This window comes from Bubalus bubalis, chromosome 17, assembly GCF_019923935.1.
Source record: "Bubalus bubalis isolate 160015118507 breed Murrah chromosome 17, NDDB_SH_1, whole genome shotgun sequence".
NCBI classification, from domain to species: domain Eukaryota; kingdom Metazoa; phylum Chordata; class Mammalia; order Artiodactyla; family Bovidae; genus Bubalus; species Bubalus bubalis.
In genome coordinates, this window is record NC_059173.1 from 31,769,352 (window position 1) to 31,792,100 (window position 22,749).

General features: G+C 39.1%; 1 protein-coding gene across 1 annotated transcript in view; it reads left to right on the forward strand.

The window, feature by feature from the left end:
• The first annotated feature begins 7,599 nt into the window (after positions 1-7,599).
• TMEM144 (transmembrane protein 144) overlaps positions 7,600-22,749 on the forward strand; it is a 64,763-nt gene continuing 49,613 nt past the window's right edge. The window contains exon 1 of the mRNA XM_025267971.3: positions 7,600-7,814. The gene's annotated coding sequence lies outside the window, so the exon portion shown is untranslated. The remainder of the gene's footprint in view (positions 7,815-22,749) is intronic.

Below are 22,749 nucleotides of genomic sequence, written 5' to 3' on the forward strand. Positions count from 1 at the left end.
AGGCCAGTGGGGCAGACTTGTGTAAGACAACAGCCATGCTCATGGAAACCACAAAGTCAGAGAAGGGAGAGGAATAATTCCAAGGACAGGCATACTATTCCTGGAAGAAGGGCAAACATAGCATAGGTGTCCCTTACTGAAAGGAAAATGTTTCACATATGCTGAATCTGAAGGCCCCTCAAAAAAGTGAAAGTGAAAGCCGCTCAGTCGTGTCCGACTCTTTGAGACCCCATGGGTATAGTCCATGGAATTCTCTAGGCCAGAATACTGGAATGGGTAGCCTTTCCCTTCTCCAGGGGATCTTCCCAACCCAGGCATCGAACCCAGGTCTCCCGCATTGCAGGTGGATTATTTACCAGCTGAGCCACAAGGGAAGCCAAAGAATATTGGAGAGGGTAGCCTATCTGAAGCCCCATGAATGATGCAAATAAGCCCATGAAAATGTGAACAGTTAACATTATTGCTCAACATCTATAAGAGACAATTTATGCATGTTATTGATTCTAATGAAACAGGTCATCTCAGCCGAAACTTCAAACTGTAAAGTGTGTGTAAATTTACCATGAGATTATCTAGAACTTTCATTTTCAGAGGAATTTTTGTTCACTTTGAAATGGTTATGGGCTATAGTAGAATGGGTGTTCTCGAAGAGTCGGACACGACTAAGCGACTTTACTTTCACTTTTCACTTTCATGCATTGGAGAAGGAAATGGCAACCCACTCCAGTGTTCTTGCCTGGAGAATCCCAGGGACGGGGATTCTCCCTGTGGGCTGCCGTCTATGGGGTTGCACAGAGTTGGACACGACTGAAGTGACTTAGCAGCAGCAGCAGCAGAGTGGGTGTTATAAGAGCAAAGAATGGGTCGTAAGTCACAAAAAGGCAAGAGCTCAAGAGCAAAACATCTAGATTTGTATTTCTCCCTTTTGAGGCAGGAGACAAGGTCATGAGCTAGCAGAGTCTCAGAACCCCAAAATTTTTGATCTCAGCAACTCGGACAACGGGTTACTGCCGATGGAGAAGGGGAAGTTTATGAGCAGGGCAGGGCTAGGGTAAGTTTGAGTTTTCTCTCAGATGCTTACAAGGAGAGGTCAAGGGAGCTATTAGAGGGACTTCCCTGGTTAAGTGGCTAAGACAACGCCTTCTGATGCAGGAGGTGTGGATTCTATCCCTGGCCAGCAATCTTAATCCCACATGCCTCCTGGCCCCAAAAGCAAAACACAAAACAAGAGCAACATTGCAACAAATTTAATAAAAGACTTTTTTTAAAAGGGTCCACATTAAAAAAAATCTTAAAAAGAAAGGAAACTGTTAGAAATGTGGGGCTGGATATCAGAAGAGCAGTCTGGTCACTGCTACATTTTTTTTATTGAATTACTGGTTTTATTTTTTGTGATTTCCTCTTTGTTTTTAATATATGACTTTCAGGGTGGGTGGATTTCATGATTTCAACTTATATATCCTATTTACATTTTGGTGACAATCCGTTTTTGGTCATTTTTTTTTTAATTGAAGTGTCTTTGTTTTACAAGGTTGTGTTAGTTTAAGGTGTACAGCAAAATGATTTAGTTATACATACATTTATGTCTGTTCTTTTTCAGATTCTTTTCCCTTGTAGGTTATTACTCAGTGTTCAGTATAGTTCCCTGTGCTATTCAACGGGTCTGATATTAAGAGTTCAGAAATAAATGAGGAACCATCCAAGCAGATTGAGGAAGCCTTCAGATTATGGGAGGAAAACCAGGAAGAGTGATGTTCTGAAGACATGTCAATGAAAAACATAAAAGAAAAGATCACTGTGACAGTCCCGCTGAAGGGTCACAGAAAAAGTGACTAAGAATTAGTCATCGATTTAGCAATGTGGCTGACATCGGTGATGTTGACAGTTTCCATGAAGTGATGGCGCTCAAGGCAAAAGTCACATTTAAGCTGGGAATGCCAGCACAGGAATCAGAGATTAAGTGGGACACTGTCTTGGAAACAGAGGATCCTAAGACACAACCCCTTAAGGCTCTGGATCCTCCAGGTCCCTAACCTGGACCACATTGTAGACTTTAAATATGTCCTAAGACACAATCCCTTAAGGCTCTGATTCCTCCGGGTCCCTAACGCCTCATAAGCCGCAACTTCCCCCCAACCCCTGCATTGGAAGAACAGGGGCTGGGAGGCTATTTGATAAACTGAGCACTGTTTGCGCTGTTTTCTTATGTTATTAAGAGAATCTGAGCACTGAATAAAGCTTTTAACTTAAAAGAGCTGCTGCTACTGCTGCTAAGTCACTTCAGTCGTGTCCGACTCTGTGTGACCCCATAGACGTCAGCCCACAAGGCTCCCCCGTCCCTGGGATTCTCCAGGCAAGAACACTGGAGTGGGTTGCCATTTCCTTCTCCAATGCAGGAAAGTGAAAAGTGAGAGTGAAGTCACTCAGTTGTGTCCGACTCTTAGCGACTTAAAAGAGCAGATCCCACTAAATCCTAAATCAAAGTTCATGTTCTCCCTTCTTACCAGCAGGTGGGGAGAAAGACCAAGTCAGAGACAGACAAAACTAAAGGAACTACGTGGTGTCCTCGTATTGGATTTGCTGCCTGTGTTAATAAGTTTGTACTCTAATTGGAGTAAAGTTTCATGGTAACTTTTTTCAACTTTATGGAGTTATAAAGAAAATCATACATATTTAAAGTCTACCATGTGGTGAGCTGATATACATACATTATGAAATGATCCACAATCAAGCTAATTAACACTTCATCACCTCCCACAGTTACATTTCTGTGTGGTGAGAATGATTAAGATCTACTCTTTCAGCAAATTTCAAATATACAATATTATAAGAAGGATAGTCATGCTGCCATACATCAGATCTCAGAACTTATTAATCTTCAAACTGACACTTCCAACCCTTTGACCAGCATCTCCTCATTTCCCCCACCAACCACCAGCCCCTGGCAACCACCACGTTACTCTCTGCTTCGGCTTTTTTAGATTTCACATAAAAGTGAGGTTATGCCCTTCATTTCCTGCTGTGACTGGCCTATTTCAGCATGCATAATGTCCTCCTGGTTCATCCCTGTTGCCTCATATTGCAAGATTTCCTTCTTTTTTATGGATGATAATATTCCATTGTAATATATGTATAGTAAAGTTGTTATATCACATTTTCTTTCCCTATTCATCTGTTGATGGGCATGTAGGCTGTTTCCCTATCTTGACTACACTGAAGTGAACCCAAGTGGGCAGATATCTCTTTGAGATATAGATTTTATCTTCTTCCAATACATATCCAGAAATGGGCTTGCTATATCCATTATCAATTTCTTTTCATAAACTTCCCATATCAGTGAAAGTGTTAGTTGCTCAGTCGTGTGAGACTCTTTGTGACCCCATGGACTGTAGCCTTTCCAGGATCCTCTGTCCATGGAATTCTCCAGGCAAGAATACTTGAGTGGGTTGCCATTCCCTTCTCCAGGAGATCTTCCTGACCCAGGGATCAAACCCAGGTCTTCTGCACAGCAGGTGGATTCTTTACCGTCTGAGTTACCGGACCCATAGCTTATTGTTAACAGTTCTTTTCAAACACAACTGGTCTTTTTCTTGTGATAATGGGAACTGTAGAGCTACCTCTTACTCTTGATTTTGGTCCCCAAAATTGAGTTATAACCAGCTGAGATCCTACAGGGAGAAATTGATAAGTTAAGTTTGAAAATGGGACATCCACCTGAAAAGTAAAAAACATTGGGAACAGAGTCAGATTAGCAGAGCTTTGAGGTCAGGAACAAAGCAAGTAAAGCTATAGTGGATCAGTGGTGGATGAGGCCAGCTTAGAGAATTTTTGAACATACATGTCAAGCTGGATAGATGCATTCCAGTTTTTTACTTGGTCAGCTATTTAGATGCACATTTCAGGTCTCTTTAGAGGTCAGAATGAGGCATCCATGACATAATATTTTAGAAAGTATATTAACAATGAATAACCCAAGCATTGAAATCAGAGAGATTTTGACTTGAGAATTAGCACTGCTACTGACGCTCTGTGTGAATCTGAGTTCACTTTTCAAACTTTGCTCAGCATCCTCATCCATCAAATGGAGGCAGTAATGGCATCACCCAGTTGGTCTAAACATTGAACAAGATAATGAAGAGAAGGGTCTATTGTAAACATCTATAGTAAATGCTCAGTAATTACTAGTTAGCATTAATGTAATTATCCCCCATCCAGAAGGTTTCCTCTTAGGGTCCCTTTGGTGACCTTCTCTCCTGCCTTAATATCTGACCCCACTACCAGTTCTCATCAGCAGTCTCCATCAGCTGCCCCATGACCTTGCTCCCATGTCCTTCCCCACAGGTGTTTTGTTACTTCCCTCTCACCCTGTGAATTCAACTGGAAACAATGTTGAGGGAAAATTACAGTCACACAAGACTTTGCTGGTGGTCCAGTGGTTAAGAATTTATCTTGCAATGCAGGGGAACCAAGTTTGATCCTTGGCCTGGGAAGTAACATCCCGCGCGGCAACTAAAGCCTGCAAGCCACAACTAGAGAGGTCGTGCTCCACAACAAAAGATCCTGCATGACCCAGTGAAAATCCTGAGTGCTGCAACCAAGACCTGACACAGCCAAATAAATAAATAAACATGAAAAAAAAAATATGTTCATGCCAACAAGCAAGCAAAAAGAGGCATGTGGGTTCACCAGCAGGCATTTAAAGATTACTTTATCCCAGATAAGATTGGACTCAGCAAACTTTATATTTTTGATGAGTAAAATCAAGTAAAAACTTTTAATTAAATGTGATACTAGAAGAAGATTTTGATCTCCAAACACAGAGAGTTTAAATTACCTGGACCGTGCCATTACCTTGTTTTTAGAAAGATCCACAGACCAGCCCTTTGACTACACACTTACGGCAAGTCCTTTATTTCTGACAAAGATGAGGTGATCTGTAGGCTGAAGTTAGATGTTGAGGTTTGATCAGTCACCACGCAAGGTAAAATGAGCTGGATCTCTGGGAATATAGACATCCTTTCTTTATCATTATTGTTGTTATTGGTTGATTTGTTTCTTTGATTTTGTTTCATTTGCTTACTCGTTCAAAGCATTGAGGATCGTGGGCAGGTGATGAGGCCCAGAAGGCAGAAGTGGCTCAACCAGGTGAATGAGGTGGAGTAGAGCTGCTTCAAGGCCCAGGGGACGTCCTGAGAGGTGGGGCTTCCTCTGAGCTTCTTGAACCAACAGTGTCCCATGCCTGGGGAGCTGCAGCTATGGGAGCACAGGTGTGGTGCCCATCCTATTCGTTACAGACACTGCAGGTCTTCCCCAGACAATGGGATGCTGGTAGCTGGTAGCCTGGGGAAACTGAACAAGAAAAGAAGATGAAAGTGTCACACGGGCACTGTGATCACCTGGGAGGCCTCCTTTTAGGGACTGGCAGGTGCTGAGGGATGGTGTGGGAACTCAGATGCTGAGATCTTGTAAACGTACTGCAGGAGGCATTGTAACTTCAGTATTAAACATAAAAGGGGTCTAATTTCATAAACCAACTGGCAAGGAATTTCTTCAACCTCCTTATATTTCAAATTAAAAATATGAGGTACAAACTATTTAAGTGTCTTGACCAAGAGTACGCAGGAAGGGAGAATGACATTTGCACCAAGATTTTGAGCTTTACTTTACACATATTAATTCATTTAATCTGTGCAGCAACCTTATGAGATAACCTCTTTACACATAATGGAAGTGAGGCATATAAAGTTTTAATGGCTGTATAATATTTCATAACATAGATACAAAATTACTTAACCTTTTCCTATTGTTGAACATACAGGTTACTGCCATTTTTTTATATCATTAAACTACATTTAACCATCAAAAAAAAGATTTTGAGATTTACTAAATTATAATAATACAGAATATAGGGCTTCCCTGGCTGCTAAGACAGTAAAGAATCTGCCTGCAATGCAAGAGACCTGGGTTCAGTCCCTGGATCAGGAAGATCCTCTGGAGAAAAGTAAAAATTGACTTTGACTAATAATAAGCATCTTCCTTACAATTCACCAATCCAGGTTCTGAACTTCAGGTAAAGCCAGGTGCAAATTTATCAGAAAATGGTAATCCTTCCAAATACCCACTACAGCCATAAAATGTCATAGCAACCCAATTCTTGGAGTGACCACAAATTTCATACTGAAAAATCTTACTTTCTGAAACCATGGACTATCAGGAATATTTCTGTTGGAAATTATTTCAGTAAGATGAAATATCCAAGTCTGGTCTGAAGGAGTTTAGTCATTGCATCACAGGACTTGATTTGTAATCCATGTGCAGAGTTTTGCATGGCAGTCTTGGACATAGCATTTGACATCTCTATTAACTTCATTTCCAAGGAAACAGATCCACAGGTCCATTTCACAGGCCATAACTGATGGTGACCTCTTTACACACAGTCCTACTTTGCTTGGAGCCCATCAGAACAGTGCTTCAGGACTTCCCTGGAAGCCCAGTGGTTAAGACTCTATGCTTCCATTGAATGGGTTTCAGATTTGATCCCTGTTTGGGGAACTAAGATCCCATATGCTACACAGCACGGTCAAAGGAAAAAAAAAAAAAAAGATACTGCTTCATTTACATTACACCTAAATGCCATTCTTGCAAAATCCCATAATTACTTTTTCTCTCGTGAAATGTCCCCACATGGCAATGAGTCAGTGAACCTGACTTTGGTAGTCCACAGGTTTATCTCTGGTGGTCTTAGGCTGATCAGGTAAGGAAAAGAATGTGTCTTATATTTCAAATATCTACTTTTAATTATCTGTGTTTTATTCCATTCTGTAAGCAGGAGTAACAAAATAATCTCATTGCACACCAAAGGATGTTTATAACTTAAAAGTTTCCATGCTATAAACATAGAAAATTCTTGAGATCAAAGAGGAAGAAAATCACTGTATTTAAAATGAAAAACAAATATGAAATGAAAAACAAAAACCAATGACTAAACTCCTTGGTTCTTCTTTTACTTTCCCCAAACCCAGCCCATGCCTCATATAATACAAGAATGATCAAAAAAGGTGTTTTTCTTTCCTCCTTAGCAATATGACCAGGCAATGCTTAGTGACAACGACCACTGCATTGCTTAAGAGATACTGAAAAACTTGAAATACTGATGAATTTCCAAAACCTCCTTCCCAGTCCTCATTCTTGACATATGACCTTGTTCTCTACTTCACTGAGAAGTAGGAAAAAATCAGAAGTAGAACAACAACAATAACAACAAAAATAGCACATCTTCCCAACCTCTTGCAGCTGCACCTGTATGCTATCACTGGTCGGGATGTTCCTGCTTACCCAACAGGGCTCCTCTCTCTCTTTTGCACTAGATCCCATTTCTTGGGAGGACATTGTTTCAGGAATTTCCTCCTTTCTATTCCCTGGTCATCCACCTCCAAGACAGTCCCTGATGAACCTCAGCCCTTGGTACCCACACTGTGAAGCAGTCCCCTCACACGGAGTCAGGGCTGAAGTATGTGATCAACAGAATTCTGCGGATGCCCCGGTGTGTGACCTCAGATGCTAGGTCATAGAAGACAGTGGGGCTTCCACCCTCTTGGAGTTCTCACCCTGGGCAAGCCACACTGTGTCATGAGGACACTCAAACAGTCCTCTGATGAGGCCCATGAAGAGAAACTGAGGTCTCCCCTGAGAGACAGCCAGTGTGCCCATCCCTGAGCAAGCCTCCTCGGAGGTGGAGTCTCAGGGCCCATCCACATCTTCAGATGCCAGGAACCACAGCCAGCGTATCCATGCAGCTTCGGGAGAGACTCTGAGTGAGAACCCTACCTACCCAAGATGCTCCCTAAATCCTGACCCACAGAAACTGTGGGAGAGGACAAATGTCTAATGTTCCCCAAGATAATATAAAATGGGACAATTTGTTATGCAGCAATAAATAATACATCTTCTGTGATCACAGGACTTGAACTTCTCCCCACCTTCCCCAGAGGAAAAGCATAGTCCTCTGGAGACCCCACAAGGACCCTTCTATCCTGCCTGTGTGCTAAGTCACTTCACTGTATCCAACTCTTTTCGACCCTATGGACTGTAGCCTGCCAGGCTCCTCTGCCCATAGGATTCTCCAGGCAAGAATACTGGAGCGGGTTGCCATGCCCTTCTCCAGGGGATCTTCTCTACTCAGGGATTTAACCCACATCTCTTACATCTCTTGCATTGGCAGGCAGGTTCTTTACCACTAGTGCCACCTGGAAAGCCCCCTTCCTATCCTGCTGCCTCCTATTTCCTCCCTGGCTCCACCCTCTTCTCACCACCACAGGCCCACCCACAGTGACCCAGTTGCCTTCCTCAGGAGCATCAGGGCATCACTGTTCCCTCCCCTCTCCCCCTGATAGCCCATCCCTCTGTGTTCCACTCTCAGGGAGGCCCTCCCTGATCACTTTTCCAGAAACGCAGCTCCCCACATATACCCACACCCACACACATTCTTCTTTCTCTTTCCTTTAGTTTTTCCTTCACTCGCATTACTGTTTAATAGACCTCATATATTATGTATGATGGGCTTCCCTGGTGGCTCAGACAGTAAAGCATCTGCCTGCAATGCAGGAGACCTGGGTTCGATCCCTGGGTCAGGAAGATCCCCTGGAGAAGGAAATGGCAACCCAGTCCAGTACTCTTGCCTGGAAAATTCCATGGATGGAGGAGCCTGGTGGGCTACAGTCCATGGGGTCGCAAAGAGTTGGACAAGACTGAGTGACTTCACTTTCACTTTCATTATGGATGATGCCTCTGCACTGGATAGCTGAGAACTGAGTTGGTGCATAGATTGTTGTCTCTTCCCAATGTGGATACAGTCCCCAGTTTATTGTGTGTCCTCCATAAAGATTTCTCAGATAAATACATGAGAGTCAAGGATGCATGGTTATCCAATTAATATTAACTTAAGGGGATTTCTCTGGTGGTCCAGTGGTTAAGACTCTGGGCATCCACTGCAGGGTTGCAGGTTTGATGCCTGGTCAGGGAACTAAGACGACATGTGCCTCTCAGCATGGTCAAAAGATTTTACAAAATAATACCTTAAAAATGCCACAAATATAGGCTTTTGTGACTGGCTCCCACTTTATAAAGATGCCTCTAAAATTTACTACTAGTTTGCATAGCAAATATATGGGTTCTTAGAATCTGTATCTTTTGTTTTGTTTCATCTTGATTTTCTTCTCTCATTTAGAAGTTCTCTGTTTGTTATATTTCATTCCTATTTTTATGTTCTCATTCTACACTGCTTCCAAGACTTCATAAAATTAATATAAATAAATAAAGGCAAATAGTGTTAGTTCTATCCTAAACTCAAAATAGGTGATTAAAACTATCACTGGTTCAGTATATTATAGTAAACTTTTTGAAGAATAAAGATGTAACTTTTTTGGGAACCCGATTTTAAAAACTCAATAAAATGTAATTGTTTTATTTTTCATTGAAGTAAACTTTATTGTGAAATAGTTTACATGATAAATAAGCTTTGGATTGGGAAAGGAACATTTATTTTTAACATTTTGCATCATCAATGCTTATAGTATATTTTTCTAGTGTCACGTTATTCTTGGAAATTTTTGTTTGCTTTCATGATATAATAAAACTCTTCTTGAAAATTAATTGTTTTAAATTGATGCCTTCTTTTGCAAAGAACCCAGGGAGAGTTCTTTTCAACACTAAAGTGAATGATTACACTATCTAGTGAATAAACAGGATTTTTCTGCCTCCACACAATTCACAGTTCCTCATTCTGTATAGAATCTAAATTTGGGATCAGGATACCACATATTATAGGATCTGAAAAGATCATTTAGCAACTATGGAAAGGAGAAAGGTAGCCTAGATCTTACATCCATACTTACCCAAAAGAGCCATCAAATGATAAACAGGTATTCAGAGATCAAAATGGGAGGTAATTGGTTTTGATTCTAAGGGAAAGGATAAAATGGTATTTCTCAGTATATGTTTCACTTTATAAACTTGTCTTTTATATTCAGTGAATGGTCAAAAAAGACAATAAAATTAAAAAACATATCTATCTATACACACACACACACATATATATATCTTCTCATATTTATGTAGTTGATATACTTTACCTAGCATACGAAATAGTGTTAACTTTCACAAAATAATCACAGACTTAATACTTTTGTAGGTTTTATTTTTTATTTATTTTGCTATTGAAATAAAGTCAATTTTTTGTTCAGTTGCCAGGTCATGTCTAACTCTTTGTGATGCTATGGACTGTAGCATACCAGGCTTCCCTGTCCCTCACCATCTTCCAGAGTTTGCCCAAGTTCATGTCCATTGAATCCGTAATGCCATCAAATCATCTCATCTTCTGTCCCCCTCTTCTCCTTCTGCCTTCAATCACTGTAAATAGTTGATTTACAGTGTTTCAAGTATACAGCAAAATGAATCAGTTATACACACACATACATGTCTAGATTATTTTTTGTTATAGATTATTACAAGATACTTAAAATAGTTTCCTGTGCTATACAGTAGGTCCTTGTTGTTTATCTATTTTATATACAGTAGTGTATGCATGTTGAAGAAGCTCTATACAGTCAGCAAAAACAAGACTGTGAGCTGGCTGTGGCTCAGATCATGAACTCCTTATTGCCAAATTCAGACTTAAATTGAAGAAAGTAGGGAAAAGCACTAGACCATTCAGGTATGATCTCAATCAAATCCCTTATGGTTACACAGTGGAAGTGAGATATAGATTCGAGGGATTAGATCTGATAGATAGAGTGCCTGATGAACTATGGATGGAGGTTTGTAACACTGTACAGGAGACAAGGATCAAGACCATCTCCACAGAAAAGAAATGCAAAAAAGCAAAATGGCTGTCTGAGGAGGCCTTACAAATAGCTGTGAAAAGAAGAGAAGCGAAAAGCAAAGGAGAAAAGGAAAGATATAAGCAACTGAATGCAGAGTTCCAAAGAATAACAAGAGAGATAAGAAAGCTTTCCTCAGTGATCAGTGCAAAGAAGTGGAGAGAAACAATAGAATGGGAAAGACTAGAGATCTCTTCAAGAAAATTAGAGATACCAAGGGAACACTTCATGCAAAGATGGGTTCGATAAAGGACAGAAACGGTATGGACCTAACAGAAGCAGAAGATATTAAGAAGAGGTGGCAAGAATACACAGAAGAACTGTACAAAAAACATCTTCACGACCCAGATAATCGTGATGGTGTGATCACTAACCTAGAGCCAGACATCCTGGAACGCGAAGTCAAGTGGGCCTTAGGAAGCATCGCTATGAACAAAGCTAGTGTAGGTGATGGAATTTCAGTTGAGCTATTTCAAATCCTAAAAGATGATGCTGTGAAAGTGCTGCACTCAATATGCCAGCAAATTTGGAAAACTCAGCAGTGGCCACAGGACTGGAAAAGGTCAGTTTTCACTTCAATCCCAAAAAAGGTAATGCCAAAGAATGCTCAAATTACCACACAATTGCACTCATTTCACACACTAGGAAAGTAATGTTCAAAATTCTCCAAGCCAGGCTTCAACAGTATGTGAACTGTGAACTTCCAGATGTTCAAGCTGGCTTTAGAAAAGGCGGAGGAACCAGAGATCAAATTGCCAACATCCGCTGGATCATCGAAAAGGCAAGAGAGTTCCAGAAAAGCATCTACTTCTGCTTTATTGACTATGCCAAAGCCTTTGACTGTGTGGATCACCACAAACTGTGGAAAATTCTGAAAGAGATGGGAATACCAGACCACATGACCTGACTCTTGAGAAATCTGTATGCAGGTCGAAAAACAACAGTTAGAACTGGACTTGGAATAACAGACTGGTTCCAAATAGGAAAGGAGTACATCAAGGCTGTATATTGTCACCCTGCTTATTTAACTTATATGCAGAGCACATCATGAGAAATGCTGGGCTGGATGAAGCACAAGCTGGAATCAAGATTAACAGGAGAAATATCAATAACCTCAGATATGCAGATGACACCACCCTTATGGCAGAAAGTGAAGAGGCACTAAAAAGCCTTTTGATGAAAGTGAAAGAGGAGAGTGAAAATTGGCTTAAATATCAACATTTAGAAAACTAAGATCATGGCATCTGATCCCATCACTTCATGGCAAATAGATGGGGAAACAGTGGAAACAGTGAGAGACTTTTTTTAGATGGACTCCAAAATCACAGAAGATGGTGACTGCATCCATGAAATTAAAAGATGCTTGCTTCTTGGAAGAAAAGTTATGACCAACCTAGACAACATATTGAAAAGCAGAGATATTACTTTGTCAACAAAAGTCCATCTAGTCAAGGCTATGGTTTTTCCAGTGGTCATGTATGGATGTGAGAGTCAATGGACATGAGTTTGAGTAAACTCCAGGAGTTGGTGATGGACAGGGAGGCCTGGTGTGCTGCAGTCCATGGGGCCGCAAAGAGTCAAACAGGACTGAGCGACTGAACTGGCTGAACTGAACTGTTCGTGTTAGTCCCAAACTCCTATTTATCCTTCCCTCTACAACCTTGTTTTTAGAACAGCTCTAGATTCACAGAAAAATTTAATCATACAGGATAGAGTTCCCATATACCTCATCCCTCCTCTCTCACAGTTCCCCAGACAATAACATCTTGCATTAGTGTGGTACCTTTGATATAATTGATGAACCATTATTGAAACATTTTTATAAAATAAAATCTGTTGTTTGATTAGAGGTTAATTTTTACATTGCTCAGTTCTATGGATTCTGAGAAATGTATTCTATCAAGTACCCACCATGATTATTACATTATCATGCAGATAGCTTCACTGTCCTTAATCCTCTGCCATCACTCCCCTCCTCCCCTTGAACTTCTCACGACTACTGTTCTTTTTAGTATTAATATCTCCATAGTTTTGTTTTGTTAAGAATATCGCATAGTTAGAATCATACAGTGCGGAGCTCTTTTAGATTGGCTTCTCTGACTTTAGAATATGCATTTAAAGTTTCTTCATGTTTTTGTTGTGGTTTGATGGTTTCTTTCTTTTTATTAGTAAATAATATTCTACTATATGGATGTACCACAGTTTGCTTACCCACTCACCTATTGATAGACATCTTGGTTGCTTAACAATTTTTAGCAATTATGAATAAGGCTGCTAGAAAGATTAGATGTAAGTATCAATACTTTTGTGTGAATACCTAGAAGCATGTTTACCAAATTATACGGTAAGACTGCTTATCTTTGTAAGAAACCACCCACCTGTCTTTCAGAGTAACCACACCATTCTGCAGTCCTACTTGCAATGAATGAGAGTTTCTATTGTTCTAAGACATTTTCATAATTTGCTACTGTCAAATTTTTGGATTTGAACCATCCTAGTAGGTGTATCGGAGAAGGCAATGGCACCCCACTCCAGTACTCTTGCCTGGAAAATCCCATGGGTAGAGGAGCCTGGTGGGCTGCAGTCCATGGGGTCACAAAGAGTCTGACAAGACTGAGGCTTCACTTTCACTTTTCACTTTCATGCATTGGAGAAGGCAATGGCAACCCACTCCAGTGCTCTTGCCTGGAGAATCCCAGGGACAGGGGAACATGGTGGGCTGCCGTCTATGGGGTCACACAGAGTTGGATACGACTGAAGCGACTTAGCAGCAGCAGCAGTAGGTGTATAGTGGTTTAAAAGTGTGAGATAACTTTCAAATATTTTAACTTGCAACTTCCTAGTAACATATGATACTAAGCATCATTTTATATAATTATTTGCTATTTTAAAATCTTTAATGAGCTATCTGTTCGGATCTTGAGTCCACTTTTTAAATTGTGTTGATGACTTTCTTACTATTGAATTTTAAGGGTTTTGTGTATATTTTTGGATATAAGTCTTTTTTGTCTGACATGTATTTTACAGATATTTTCTCCCATATTAGGGTTGTCTTTTCATTCTCTTAACATCTTTCACAGAGCACTATTTTTAATTTTAATAAGTTCAATTAATTGTTTCTTTTATTCATTGTGGTTTTAGCATTGCATATAAAAGCTCATCACCAGACTTAATGTCGGTTAGGTTTTCTCCTATGCTATCTTTTACAAGTTTTTAAGTTTCATATTTTATATTTAGGTATATGATTTGTCTTAAAATTTTGTAAAAATTATAAAGTCTGCAGCTAACTTAGTTTGGCACATGGATGTCTAGCTGTTCCAGCACCACTTTCTTTCAAGAAAGAAAGGACAATTCTTTCTCTATTGGCTTCTCTATAAAAAACAATCGACTCTCTACATATGGGTCTGTTTGGGGCTTGCCATTCTGTTCCATGGATCTATGTGTCTATTCTTTCACTAATACCACATTATCTTGATTATTGTACTTTCCAGTAAGCCTTGAAATTTGGTATTATCATTTTTCTTTGCTGCCTTCAGTACTGTGTAGGCAATTCTGGGTCTTTCGTCTTTCTGTATAAACTTTAGAATCAATTTATCAATATTCACAGAATAAGTTTTTAGGATTTTTATTTGGATAGCTATAATCTACAGATCCACTTGAGAAGAGTGACATCTTAACAATACTTTTTTCTGTCCATGAACATGGAATATTTCTCCATTTGTTTAGTCTTTCAATTTTGTTCAAAATTATTTTGTACTTTTCCTTATACAGGGCTTATATACATATTTTGTTATATTTATACTAAGTATTTTTTTTAGTGATAATGTAAATGGTATAGTACTTTTAACTTCAAATTATACTGTCTGTTGCTGGCATATATAAAACTATTGACATATATAATCTAATTTTGTATATGGCAAAACCTTGCTATAATTGCTTACTTGTTCGAGGAGTTCTTTATGTAATTCTTTGGGATTTTCTACGTACAAAATCAAATCATTCATGAACAAGGACAGTTGTATCTATATCTTTTTTTTTTTCTTGTCTTATTGTTTTAGCTAGTACTTCTATTACAGTGTTGAAAAGCAGTTGTGAGAGGAGCTATCCTTATCTTGTTATTTATCTCAGTGGAAAAGCTTCTAGTCTTTCACTATGAAGTATGATCATAACTGTAGGTTGCTAATGATGTTCTTTATTAAACTGAGAAAGTTCCCCTTCCTCAATTTCTGGTTTACTGAGTATTTTCATTAAGAATGGGTATTGCATTTTGTCAAATGGTTCTCCTGTATCTATTGATGTGATCATGCAATTTTTTAGTCTGTTAATATGATGCATTACCTTAATTGGTTTTTTAATATTGAATCATTCTTCCATACCTGCAATAAGTCTCACTTGGACATTGCATATAATTCTTTTTATAATATTCGTGGCCTCTATTTGCTAATGTTTTGCTGTGGATCTTCTCATGTATAGTCATAAGTGATACTGGTCTGTAGTTTTCTTGTGATGTCTTTACTTGGTTTTATTATTAGGGTAGTGCTAGCCTTATAGCACTTTTTTAACTTATATGCTGAGTACATCATGAGAAATGCTGGGCTGGAAGAAGCACAAGCTGGAATCAAGATTGCTGGGAGAAATATCAATAACCTCAGATATGCAGATGACACCACCCTTATGGCAGAAAGTGAAGTGGAACTAAAGAGTCTCTTGATGAAAGTGAAAGAGGACAGTGAAAAAGTTGGCTTAAAGCTCAACATTCAGAAAACGAAGACCATGGTATCTGGTCCTATCACTTCATGGCAAATAGATGGGGAAACAATGGAAACGGTGGCTGACTTTATTTTTCTGGACTCCAAAATCACTGCAGATGGTGACTGCAGCCATGAAATTAAAAAACGCTTACTCCTTGGAAGGAAACTTATGACCAATTTAGATAGCATATTAAAAAGCAGAGACATTACTTTGCCAACAAAGGTCCATCTAGTCAAGGCTATGGTTTTTCCAGTGGCCATGTATGGATGTGAGAGTTGGACTGTGAAGAAAGCTGAGTGCCGAAGAATTGATGCTTTTGAACTGTGGTGTTGGAGAAAACTCTTGAGAGTCCCTTGGACTGCAAGGAGATCCAACCAGTCCATCCTAAAGGAGATCAGTCCTGGGTGTTCATTGGAAGGACTGATGTTGAAGCTGAAACTCCAATACTTTGGCCACCTGATGCGAAGATCTGACTCATTTGAAAAGACTCTGATGCTGGGAAAGATTGAGGGCAGGAGGAAAAGGGGACAACAGAAGATGAGATGATTGGATGGCATCACCGACTCGATGGACATGGGTTTGGGTGAATTCCGGGAGTTGGTGATGGACAGGGAGGTCTGACGTGCTGCAATTCACGGGGTCGCAAAGAGTCGGACACGACTGAGCAACTGAACTGATCTGAGCCTCATAGAATGAGTTAGGAAGTGTTTTTCTGTTTCTATTTTCTGAAATAGTATAGTTAATAGATATACATTCTTCCTTAAATGTTGGTAGAATTCACCTGTGAACTTTTCTGGGCTTGGTGCTTTCTGTTTTGAAATGTTATTACTAGTTCTGTTTCTTTGCATAACATTTCTTATGAAAATTGTGTACTTTAGTTGAATTTTGGCAATTATGTCTTTTTACAGATTGGTCCATTTAATCTAGGTTATCAAATGTATGGCCATAGGACTGTTTATCGGAGAAGGCAATGGCAACCCACTCCAGTACTCTTGCCTGGAAAATCCCATGGACGGAGGAGCCTGGTAGGCTGCAGTCCATGGGGTCGCTACGAGTCGGACATGACTGAGTGACCTCACTTTCACTTTTCACTTTCATACATTGGAGAAGGAAATGGCAACCCACTCCAGTGTTCTTGCCTGGAGAATCCCAGGGACAGAGGAGCCTGTTGGGCTGCCGTCTATGGGGTCGCACAGAGTCGGACACAACTGAAGCGTGGGTTAAGTAGTGATGTCCTCACTTTCATTTCTAGTATCAGTAATTTGTGTATTTTTTTCTTTAGTTAGCCTAAGCTAGAAATTTATATATTTTATCTTTTCAAATAAATAGTTGCTACTTTTATTTTCGCTAATGTTTTCCTGTTTTCAATTTCATTGATTTCTATTTTTTTTCTTCTTTTTCTTCTTCTTCTTACTTTGCACTTATTTTGCTTTTCTGTTTCTAGTTTTCTCTTATGGAAACTTAGATTGTTGATTTTAGATATTTCTTTTCTAATGTATGTATTAGGTGCTATAAAATTTCCTCTATATATATTGCTTTCACTGCATCCCATAAGCTTGATAAGCAGTATTTTCATTAAGCTTGAAATAAATTTTATTCTGAGAGCACTTCTTTGATCCATGAGTTATTTAGAAATGTGTTGTATATTTTCCATATTTATTTGTAACTTAATTTTGTTGTGCTCTGAGAGCATACTGATAACTCACGGTGAATGGTGCTGCTGGATTCATGGTCTCTGAAGGAGAAGATTTAACTCTGGGACCAAAGACAGGTCTCAGTCACTCAGAGCTTTGTGTGCAAAATTTTATTTAAAGTGACAGGACAGAGAAAGCTTCTGACATAGACACCAGAAGTGGGCAGGAGAGTACCTGCCTCACTAGTTTAAGCACGACCTTAAATACTTCTTAACTAGCTGCTGATAAAAGATAAAAAGAATACCTCAAGGTTGTAAGAGTTCCACCAGACCTTTTCCCAAGGCATACATCCTGAGCTAACTTTAGTACAAGATTAGCCAGAGAGAACGGTTCTGGGCAACGTCTCTGGGTGAGATATAATATTATGTAATCAGGGGTACACATATGGAGAAACAGGTTCCCAGGCAAGATCTGTTACAATTATGATTATTAACATAAAAAAGATTTCCATGAATAATACATTGTGTTGTGTGATCATTAGTTCCAGACCTAAAGAAAGGCCAGTTCTCAGGCAAGATGCTGCACAAGGCTTAAGGAAAGCATGAGCAAGAATGTTCACCTCCTCCTTAAAGGGCCTTAAGCTTTAACTGTCTCAATACTTTGTGTGATACTTATTCTTTTAAATGTGTTGAGATGTGCTGTGCAGCCTAGAATGTAGCCTATTCTGGTTAATGGTTTATGCGAGCTTGAAGAACTTTCTGTATAAGGTTAGTGTTTTATGCATCGTCTCCTCAGATTGGGTGAAATATACAACTGACAGTTACACCCAGATGATGATGGCGGCATTCAGTTCAACTATATCCTCATTGATTTTATGCCTGCTGAATCTGTCAATTACCAGTAGAGAGTTGCTGAAGACTCCACCTATAATAGTGCATTTAAGTCTCCTTCTCCCTGCAGTTTTATCTGTCTTTGCCTCATATACTTCAATGCTGTACTGTGAGATGCAGACAGAGGATTGTCATGTCATCTTGGTGAGATGACCCTTTATCATTATATATCCTTAAAAATTTCCTTGTTCTGAAGTCAGCTTTGTCAGAAATTAAAATGGTTAATCCAACTTTCTTCTGATCGGTGTTACCATGGTGTATCTTTATCCTTTTTCATCTGTGTCTTTATAATTAAAGTTGGTTTCTTGTAAACAATATGTGATTGAGTCCTATATTTTATTCACTCTGTCAGTCTTTATTTTTTCTTTGGTGTATTTAAACAACTCACATTTAAAGTGATGATCGATAGAAGTAGATTGATATCTACCATAAACTTTTTTCTACTTATTGCCTTTGTGCTTTGTTTTCTTTTTTCTTCCCTTCCCCTTTCTGCTTTTTTTAGTTTTAATTAAGGACTTATGTGATTCCATTTTCTCTCCTCTCTTAGCATATTAATTATACTTTCTGCACAATTATTTTAAGAATTGCCTGAGTATACAGTACAATTATAACTAATCTAAATCCACTTTCAAATGACACTATACCTCTTCACAGGTAATGCAATTTCTTTATTATAAACTATTTCTAGCTCCTCCTTCCTATCTCTTATAACACTGTCATTCATTTCACTTACCCACAAGCTATAATCACCCAATGTGAAATCTTTAAGAGTCAGTTCAGGAGTGCTCCAAAGAACTTCGTTACCATAGTCCTTTATGTCTCAGTGTAAAGAATTCAGTGAGAGCAAAGTGGTAGATAAGAAGTGATGTGTTAGAATAGAAAGCTTGTGAGGCTTACAAGCAGGTGGGTAAGAAATGCTATGCTCTGAGAACCTACTGGGCTACAGTTTTATAATCAAAGGAAAAGTGGAGAAGGAGAAGAAGACCTTATTTGTCTCTCTTGAGTAGGCAGTTTCTCCTCCAGGTTGAGCAGGAAGTTTCCTTGTCCCTACATGGTCAAGCTAATTCCAGAAATTATTGTTTTGTATGTGTGCAGACAGCATGTCACAGAGATCATTAACTTACTGAGCACACTGGGCAGTATGCGGTTCTCATGCACCATTGCTTTATTGTTTTGGGGCATGTCTCATGCTTCTACTGCATGGTTTTATTGCTAAGCAAATATGGTTGGTTTTGTGGTTTAGCAAACTTGTTTTCTTGAATGATCACTAACTTACAGGGGTCATATATATATATATATATATATATATATATATATTTTTACTTACAACCCCCTAGTGGGATTAACAATATAATCACCTACTTTGTCCCTTCACTCTGTCCCTATCAAATATATTGTTACTATTATTATTTTGAAGTTATCTATTAGATCAATTAAGAATAAAAATCTTATTTTTACTTTTGTTTATTCTTTTTCTCATGTTCTACCTTTCTTCATGTAGATCAAAGTTTCCCACTATATCATTTTCTTGTCTATGAAGAACTTATTTTAACATTTCTTCCAAAGTAGATCTAGTAGTGAAAGATTTCCCTCTCCTTTTTTTTTTTTTTTTTTGGTCTGAGAAAGTCTATTTCCTCTTCTCTTTTGAAGGATAATTAATTAACTGGATTCAGAATTATGCATTGGTGGATTTTTCTTTCAGCACTCTAAATGTTCCATTCCACTCATTTGCCTGGTTTCTGAAGAGAGATATCTGATGTAATTCTATTCTTGCTTTGCCATGGGTAAGGTAATTTTCTCCTCCAGCTTTTTTCAGTATTTTTTTTTCTTTGTCTGACATTCTGCAATTTGAATATGATACACTGACATGTAGATAATTTTGTATTTATCCTATTTGGTGTTTTCTGAACTTCGTGAGTCTCTGGTTTGGTATCTGCCATCAATTCTGGAAAATTTTCAGGCACTATTACTTCAAATATTCGTATCCTTTCTTTTCTGTTTGGTATTCACATTACCTATATTTAACACTTTTTTTGTAGTTTTTCATAGTTCTTGAATATTGTTCTTTTTTAAAAAAAAATCTGTTTTTATACTGAAATTTGAGATCTTTCTGTTGACATATATTCAAGTTCATGGATTATTTTTCAGCTGTGAAAAGTGTTCTTCATTTCTGTTTCAGTGCTTTGTTTACTAGCACTTTCTTTTGATTCTTAGAGTTTTTTATTTCTCTGCATATGTTACACACCTGTTCTTTCATGTTGTCTAATTTCTCCAGTAAACCTCTTAGCATATTAATTGTAAGTATTTTAAGTTCCCATTCTGATAATTTCAAAACCTCTACCAATTTCAAGTCTGCTTCTGATGCTTGCTCTATTTTTTCAGACTGCTCACCTTTCAGCAAGTGTTGCAATTTTTTACAAGCCAGGCATAATGTATCAGATAATAGGAACTGAGATAAGCAAGTCTTTAGTGTGAGCTTTTATGTTAAAATGGCCACGAGTTAAGCTGCGTTTAATATTTGGTGAGCAGAGGTTTCACTTTCCTTTAATGACGTTTGTTTTGTCTGCTCTTTGTTTCCTTAGAAACTTCTTCCTGAACTGTGTCTGTGTCCTGCAGCTCTCAGTTATAATCCACTGCTACTGTAACTGGAAAGCTTTTATTACGATCATAAGGAATTGGGGAGGGGATGCATTCTATAATCTTGTGATTAAATCTCCATTTTTAGCGAGCTGGAATCCCTGGGCTATGAATAGTTGTTCAGCTTTCCTGTGATGACAGGCATGACTACTTGCAAAATCTTCAAATATCCAAGTGGGAACCAGCAGCTCCTTTTCTCCTCATGTGAGACAGGCTGGAAGGAGCAGAAGTTGTCTAATTATTCTCCCTCGAGGTCAGATAGAGCTCTGATACAGAAATGACCCTTGAGGACTAGCTTTGTTTCAACTTCCCAAGTGGTTCAGTGGTAAAGAATCCAACTGCCACTGCAGGAGATGCAAGGGATGCTGGTTCGGTCCCTGGGTGGGGAAGATTCCCTGGAGAAGGAAATGGCAACCCACACCAGTATTCTTGCCTGGGAAATCCCATGGACAGAGGAGCCTGGCGGGCTACAGTTCATGGGGTCACAAAGAGTCGGACATGGCTGAGCAACTGAGTGTTCATCCAGCCTTTGTTTCAGGGACAGGAAGCTCTACGTGCATTTCAAAGCTATTGCTCCTCCTCCTTGCCCGACCCAAGAGGGAATTCCTCTCTTATCTTCACAGGAAAAACCGGTAGCGCTCCTCAAGGTAAAAATCATGTAAGTGTGGAAGTTGACCTAAGCCTAAATCCTGCTGCCTCAGAGTTTTCCACTCTCAGTCAAGTTCACACTGGTCTCAAGCTGTCCTCCGATTACTGCCCCTATGCGTGACTGGCGACAGTGGCTTCTGCTCCTAGTCAGCTGGGATTGTCTGCGTCAGTTTCCAGAGAGGTGATCTCTACAGTGACCTCACTTCTCTGGTAGGTTTGTAAAAAGAATCACTGATATTCAGTTGGTTCAACTTTTTTCTTATTGTGGCGGCAGTAGTGACAATTTTCAAGATCTTCATATGTCAGAGCAGAAACCAAAAGTCATAATAATAATATTTTATATCCATTGTATCTTTTGACCACACAAAAGGCTGTTGATGGAAAATTAATCAGTCAATCAAAGAAAGAAATAAAAACTTTTATTTGAGCCAAATTTGAGGATTATAACCAGGAAGAGCATCTCAGAAGTCAAGGCACAGTTATGTAAGCTTTTTGAGACAGAGAGCTATATATCATATGACATCTTACAGTTTACATATCCAGACTAAACATTATCATAGTAGATTACGTGACCCTTTACAAGATCGAGAAGAATGTTATCTTTTAAGAAGTTGTCTTATCAATGCTGGAAAAATGTTACTCTTTATGATTGAGCACGTATTCCAAAGAATGCTCAAACTACTGCACAACTGCACTCATCTTACACGCTAGTAAAGTAATGCTCAAAATTCTCCAAGCCAGGCTTCAGCAGTACATGAACTGTGAACTTCCAGATGTTCAAGCTGGTTTTAGAAAAGGCAGAGGAACCAGAGATCAAATTGCCAACATCCGCTGGATCATCAAAAAAGCAAGAGAGTTTCAGAAAAATATCTACTTCTGCTTTATTGACTACGCCAACGCTTTTGATTGCGTGGATCACCGCAAACTGTGGAAAATTCTGAAAGAGATGGGAATAACAGACCACCTGACATGCCTCTTGAGAAATCTGTATGAGGGCCAGGAAGCAACAGTTAGAACTGGACGTGGAATAACAGACTGGTTCCAAATCGGGAAAGGAGTACGTCAAGGCTGTATATTGTCACCCTGCTTATTTAACTTATATGCAGAGCACATCATGAGAAATGCTGGGCTGGATGAAGCACAAGCTGGAATCAAGATTGCCAGGAGAAATATCAATAACTTCAGACACTCAGATGACACCACCCTTATGGCAGAAAGTGAAGAACTAAAGAGCCTCTTGATGAAAGTGAAAGAGGAGAGTGAAAAACGTGGCTTAAAACTCAACATACAGAAAAGTAAAATCATGGCATC